Source organism: Tupaia chinensis, unplaced genomic scaffold, assembly GCF_000334495.1.
Source record: "Tupaia chinensis unplaced genomic scaffold, TupChi_1.0 Scaffold000061_1, whole genome shotgun sequence".
NCBI lineage: Eukaryota > Metazoa > Chordata > Mammalia > Scandentia > Tupaiidae > Tupaia > Tupaia belangeri.
Genome location: NW_006159519.1, coordinates 3,510,072 through 3,517,229, shown reverse-complemented (window position 1 = coordinate 3,517,229; position 7,158 = coordinate 3,510,072). Strand labels below are relative to the sequence as shown.

Sequence of the window (7,158 nt, the reverse complement as noted above, 5' to 3'; positions counted from 1 at the left end):
TCCCTACACTAAATCCATAGTCCATAAATTAAATTTAATGGAGAGAGTGGGCAGATGACTAAATGCATTTTCTCAGTTCTTGGAACAGCCCTATTACGGCAGCAGCCTGGCTATTAATCATCAAACTTGGCAGGAGTTTAGTGCTGTCCATCATAAAGTAGCTGCATGCATACGTTCAACTGGAGGCAGCAGAAGTGAGATGAGTGAGATGTGAACTTTTTTTTTTTTTAATTTTGCTGTAGGGTGCATGTTCTCACTGGAAAGACAGAAAGACAGATAGAAAGAAAGAAAATACCTCTTGTGGGGGATGGCCATGACACAATCCCTTCTCCTTTTTCCTCTTGAGATTTGAGGCACACACACAGTGCATTTTTCAAGACATTAAATCAGAGATTTGCGCTGTGCTGTCATGTCAATTCAGCCACCTTAACCACCAGGCCATGTACATGCAAAGTCCTATGAACGGACTAGAAGGAATATCTGGTCTCTGAGATCACTCAGTGAAACATGAGATGTTATTGCAATGGATGATCTATATATTATACTACAGATTGCCAAGTTTGCAAAGGGGAAAAAAAAAAAACTTTTAAAGAACAACTCAGTCCAGCTCTGGGGCACCACAGTAGCATGCAGTTCAAATGAAGGGGGGCTCATCTGCAAGATCGTGGGCTCAGGTCCCCAGTTGATCAGACTCACACATGGTGTTGGCTAGAAAGGCCAGGAGAGTGCGACGGCATGAGATCCTGGTGTGGGTCTCTCGCTCTTTCATAAACGAAACTAATAAACTTTTAAACAAAAAGCTAAACCTGAACTGGCAGTGGGATGAATACAATTAGAAATAAACCATAGACAATTTGTTAAACTATCACCTAACGCCAGAAGTACAGCATGATTCGGGTGTGCACTACGATGCTTGCTCACGGTGCTCTGTGGAGGTGATAATAGACAGCAAGAAAATGCAGCTTTGGCTGTTGAAGTCATGAAAGAAATGAGAACCCTGTGAACAGGGTTTATAATGTGTAAAGGATGTGGAACAACAACAATTTAAGGCAAAGGAAAGAACACCGAGGAAGCGTTCCGATTGAGAAGGCCATTTTGAAGAATGTGGCATGGCAAAGTGAAGGGAACACTTTCAGATGAAAGTGAGTCTTCAACGGGAGGATCAAAGATGAGGAGGGAAAGTAGCAACTGATACCTCTTTCATCTGACTTCAGACAAATACAACGGGACAACTCAATTGAAACTCAGCCGGGCCTCATTCTACAACCTGCTGTCTTCCCACCATACCGTCCCACTTTGTATTGAAACTAATTTGAGGTGTTAAAAAAGACAAGTCATAGACATACATGCGTTAATTAAGTAAACCTTGACTCCACGGCTGCTAGATCTAGTCCTGTTCTAGACATCAGGTACAGAGTGGCTAAGGAAGGGGTGTGAGGTTTGCCCCTTTAGAGATCCCATCAGTGGCTAATTATCAGAGTCATATTTAATAACTGCTATCTTTTGTATTTAAGTTTATTAATTCCATAAGACAGATACAGAGAAAAAGAGAGAGGGAGAAGACTCCCTTGAACAGGGTCTTCATACTCTGACCCACCCCCAGGCTCGCTGCCCCAGATCATGAGTTCACAGGTTCGTGTACACATGCCTGGCATGCTCATTGAGGCCCAGGGTTATGAACTAAAAACCTTTCTCACATAGGTCCACTGTGCCACCACCTGTCACCATGAGCAAGTTTTATAAAGGAAAAATAACATGGGGCTATAATAAGTAATAATACTAATAGTAAAAGAATATATTCAAGACCCAACTGGATGTGCGTTTCAATTATGGAATCATGTGATCTGAGGTCCTGACAATGGCACCAGACAACGAGATGGATGGCATGGATGAGAAGAGGAGAATGACTTATGAAGAGCCAAGAAGCCAGACTGGGGAGTTCAGCAGAGGCCGGCTCATACAAAGCCCAGAAAACCATGTTTGAAGATCTTTGTCTCATGACAAGGAGAAGCTTTGTGGGGTATTATATTTAATTTCCACACTGTGCTTCTGACCCACATCTTTCTGAAGCCCCTACTTGTGAACAGCACTGCTTTGAAAAGTGGAATGGTTGTGGCTTTTCCTGGTAGCAAAGTGCAACTGTAGATTTTTTTTCCTTCTTCACTAAGTCAATTTACCACTCATTGGCTTTACTTTTATAATACATCATGAGAGCCATCATCTTGCACAAGCTCATAGTTAGTTACTCGGAGAACACTGCTAGTGTAATTCCACCATGGGGACACGACCATGCCCATGCTTTTACAGTAGAAAGTCAAAGCTGTATGAATTGAAAAAACAGTAGGATTCCTTTGTCTTGAAACAGAGTAAACTCAGCTGTGAATGTAAATTACTCTTTGGAAAATGGGGCATACTTGTCCCAGCAAGAGTTAGCATGACAGGGACAAACCCAAAATCCGTCATAGAGCACTCAGAGTCAGTTTACCACTTGAGACTTTCTCTGGGATGCAAAATGGTGCAGCCCAGTTGAGTAGTTATCCTAAAACCCACTTGGTGGATACAACGGTTAGGAGTTCCCTCTGATAGACACTGTTTGGATTGTGATTCTAGCATGACTTAGCTCTTTATTATCCTCTTAATTATTTTCTGGACAGGCTTAGATTTAGTCACTCCCAAAATCTTGTCCAAGAAGTTCCCATGTTTTTTATTTTTTTCTTAATACATTTTGTTTGTTTTGGAACAAGTTGCTAGGAAAGATGCTGTAATTTCTCATGGCTTTATCATCTGCTGTAACCTCTTCAAATCACTCTCTTCAGCTTGGTTCTCTTCCCTGTGTTGTAATCTTTTATTTCCAGTTGCTTCTAGGATGTGCACTTGAATTACCAGTTGTTATGAATGTACAGCCCCTCAAATTCGGTGTTGAAGTTCTAACCCCCAGTACTTCAGAATCTGACTATATTGGGAGATAGGGCCTGTAAATAGATAATTAAGTTGTAATGAGATCATATAGGTGGGTCCTACTGCAATATGATCAGGGCCTTCACAAAGAGAAGGGATTATAACACAGACACCTAGAAGAGGGTCATGTGAAGACCAAGAAAACAGCAATCCACAAGACCAGGAAAGAGACCAAAGATCTCAGAAGAAATCAACCCTGGAAACTCCTTGTTCTTAAATTTCTGCCCTCCACAATTGTGAGAAAATAACTTCTTTTTAAAAAAGATCCAGTGTGTGGGGTTTCATTGTGGCTGCCCTAGCAAACTAAGACACCATCTTTGCCTCAAAATCATTACACGAACGGAGTACATCACCTTCCCATGAAAGTGATTCCTCTTCCCCGAGATGAAGTGGTGACCCCCTCTTCAGCGTTCGTTGAGAATCTCTTAGGTGTCAGGCACAGGGAGGCACAATCTTTTCCCTCCTGAATCTACATTCCAGTACCCCGCCCCTCCCGCTCCAGCTCACGTCTGTCCTGACACTTCATTATCTCTTTCTTCCTCACTACAACCTTCAGAGACATTTTCCACTTCTCAATCCTCCGAGTTGCCTTTTTTCTCAATCACGGATTTTCAATAAATTTTTCATGCCCACATTTTTTGCATTTAGTTCAACTGCCAAGCCATCCTCACATACTGGTATAGTACCCTACTGAGGTTCTCCTTCTCCAATCCTTTCTTTTCATTCATCCTTTATCCACTCCATGTACCAAATTCTCTTAAAATGTAACTTGCACCGTGTTACCCCCTCCTTACAGTTCAGAATCCTCTCTCTCACAGGAAATCTAAAGAGCCATTTAAGGAATAAACGTATATTTGATTTTTCAACATAGGTGGGGTTCACCTGTAAATGAGCATCTGAGGTCCATTTCACGGACAAATGTCTCTCCATGAAGTCTTCCTCACGCTGTCTTCTGAGGTTCGTAATGAATATTTGAATTTTGATTTAGGTAAATGTTTTTATTTTACCCTATTTTTTATTGCTATAACATACTATAAAAGGCTAAGTAGTTTATAAAGAAAAGGAATTTATTTCTTACACTCCTTGAGGTTAGGAAATCAAATACCTACTGAGGGCTTTGTTTGTTTGTTTTGGAATTTGCCATAGGGTGTGTATACTCACTGGTGGGAAATAAAGACCGCAAAAGTGAGAAAGCACCTCCCAGGGTGATGGCCTTGCAACCATTTCTTCTCCTTTTCCATTCTCCTCTCAGGATTTTGGAAATGCATGTGCACACACCCAGCATGTTTTTAAAACTGCCAAGTCCAGGACTTGAACTGTGCTGTCAGCCATATGGGACCAGCAGTCCTAAGCACCATACCACCTCCTGGTTCAATGAAGGTTTTCTTACTGCAAACACACAAGACAGAGAGAACAAGAGAGGGCTGCTCTGAACCACCGTATTCTCAGGATGGCAGCCTTATTCTATGTATGACCTAATCATCTCTTAAAGATCCCATGTCTCAACACAGGAACTTGGGGGGGACCCATTCAAGCCATAGCATGCTTCAAGTGTGTGTTGCTTCCACAACTGCACTTTTCCTCCACAAGTTCTCTAAAATTCTGTGTAAAGACATGACCAATTCTGACCCTAGAAATGATCCAAATCAGTAATGGAGTATGAGGCCACCGTTTAATGTTTCACTCACTCTCTTATGTATTAAACTTACTTCAAAATTAATCTGAATACAAAATTAAATGCCTCTTTCGAGAGGTATTGTAATATAGTGGAGGGAAGCACAGACTCTGGGTCTGGACTTTCTGGGGTCAAAAGCTAGTACTGACCCCAGTTCACCTGGCTCACATGATTGAGCTCCAACCTTTCAGGGCCCAGTGTCTGATCAGAATGGTGCCTATCTCTGAGGGCTGCCATGAGGATTAAATGAGTTATAAAGTGAGCAGACTAATGCTTAGAGTAGTATAACTGCATGTACCGCTCCTCTACAGAGAACGAGGTGTGAAGAGAAAACCCTCTACTTCACCTGCCTCTCAGGGAAGACCTTAGTGGGCTCATTTCCCATCTCCAGCATTCACTTTTCTTTCCACTCTCTCTCTCCACCCAACACCAACCTGTTAATGATGTCACACTAAAAAAAGGAGGCTAGACACACCTGAACAAACAAATTTAGTGGTGATGTAAGGACAGTGGAGAGGACTGTAGAGGAACCTCTGGAGGATTGGTGTGGGTTTTGCGGTTTTGCATGTGAATAGGCTGAACTCCAAAAATAAACCTCTGCTAAAACAAGGGCACATGGGTGCATGGGGCAGAGAGGGAGATCACAAAAATGCTGTTTGTTCCTCCTGCGTCAGGAAATACCAGAACTCTTTCAGAACAACATGAAAAATCCCCAGAGGCCAGCATAAAACAATGCTTTCCATCAGACAAAAATTCCAGATTTCTGACCTAATTTATGTGCCACAGCTACAGTGGGAGTCTCTCTTCCTGCCTCACTATCTCTTAATTCCCCAAGAGCTTTATGTTAAAACTAATCTCTACAAAAACTAAAAGAAGATCCAATAAAATCGCTCTTCTTCTTTCTCAGGTTTTTCTTTTTTCTTTTTTTTTTTAATTTCCTTTCATTCGTTCATCCAGTGGTCACCTTATCAATAAAATGAAAAATCCAGATTCCATAACCACTAAAATATTGTCTTTATATTATAATTGCTGTTCCTATGTGTTTGATACTGCATCAGGAGTTATGAAGAATATTAAAGAATATTAAGTCTACATTGGAACGACATTAAATACAACTTTAAAAATAAAGTGTTTTTATTTTTAGATTTTTTTTTTTTGCCAAAGGGCATGTGGACTTGCCAGAGAGAGATAGAAAAACAGAAAGTGAGAAATCACCCCTCAGGAAGGATGGCCACACAGCAATCCCTTCTTCTCTTCTTGGGATTTTGGGTATGCATGCACACATTCCTGGCATGAGTTTCCAGCTGCTAGATCCAGAATTTGAAGCAGAGTCGGCCATGTGGGAGTCCAGTGCCTTAATTATCATGCTACCTGCTGGCCCCGAAAGTGTATGTTTTTTAACCAGTGTTCTTGTTCATAACGGCAAATAACATGAAAGACGGTACAGATGTGGCAGAGAGGAGAGGACTGTCAGGAAGGGCCCGAGTGTGACAGAAGCTTGGACTAAACTCCAGCTGCAAAGGAGAAGGGAGGGAGAGGTGCACTGGGAGCAAGATTTCACTGAAGCACCATGTAGTGCTCACGTTCTGGTCCTGGAGGATCACCAGGGGTGGCCGTGCCAGCTGAAATTCAGGTCTCAGATAAGTTCAAAGAGGAACAGTGAGACCATATTACCATAGATTTTGAAAACCAGGTTGGGAGCCTGTGCTGTTTTAGGTTAATTCTTCTCAAGATTTCCACAGAAATTTTGCACCCTAAGGGTAGTGAGACTATGTGAGTGCTCCTATTCTCCTTTGACTGTAAAAGGAACAATCTCGAAGTTTTACCCTAATAATACATATGGGATATGTTTAAAATAAAATGATGTACATGAATGTTACGCTTTCCATGATATGCATTTTTATTGTATAACAATGGGGTCAAATTTTGTATTGTTTTACTATCTTCATCTTATCACCATTATGATTATTTCTTCCCCAAACTCCCAGCAGCTGCAGGGACATGTCTTATCTTAGAGTTTTAATCCCCTGGTATTTACAACCAAAGAATCTTTGAGGCAAGTGTCTTCTAACTCAAAAGCACCAGCCTTAGGTTACAGGAAACCATTTCAGGTGTTTCAAAAATCACACACTATTTTAGGGGATAGCATACTTGAAAATAAAAATGAGTTTTTTAGAAACTTATTCTTGAGTTAATTCCTTTCCTGACCTCTTCTCCACAACCTGAGGTCTTTGCAGGATCGGGACCATAAAGACCCTAACGTAATTGCTAAACATGGACAGGCTTTCTCTCCTCAAAGCATTGGCATACACATTATTCTATGGTTATTTTAGCACATCCTTCCAAGAATGACTCAGAGGCTAATAGAGGGCTACAGATAGTTGGCCACCAGGAAAAGATATGCAGTTTAATCTTATTTGAACACTGTTTCTTTTCTAGAAGGTCCAAAGTATATCGGAAAAAGTTTTTATCTTGGGAAATAATAAACTTTTTTTTTTTTTTTTTTGAGAGGTTTTTTCTGTAAG

At 41.1% G+C, this 7,158-nt stretch overlaps 2 long non-coding RNA genes across 3 annotated transcripts in view; one reads left to right on the top strand and one right to left on the bottom strand.

The window, feature by feature from the left end:
- Window positions 1-3,836, bottom strand: part of LOC114004540 (uncharacterized) — a 4,438-nt gene extending 602 nt beyond the window's left edge. The window contains exon 1 of the long non-coding RNA XR_003546677.1: window positions 1,268-3,836. This is a non-coding gene — a long non-coding RNA (uncharacterized LOC114004540). The remainder of the gene's footprint in view (window positions 1-1,267) is intronic.
- The window catches only part of LOC102477080 (uncharacterized), a 23,032-nt gene that overhangs the window by 10,541 nt on the left and 5,333 nt on the right, over window positions 1-7,158 (top strand). For both annotated transcript variants that reach the window (XR_333503.3, XR_003546675.1), the window contains one exon: window positions 3,830-3,915. This is a non-coding gene — a long non-coding RNA (uncharacterized LOC102477080). The remainder of the gene's footprint in view (window positions 1-3,829; window positions 3,916-7,158) is intronic.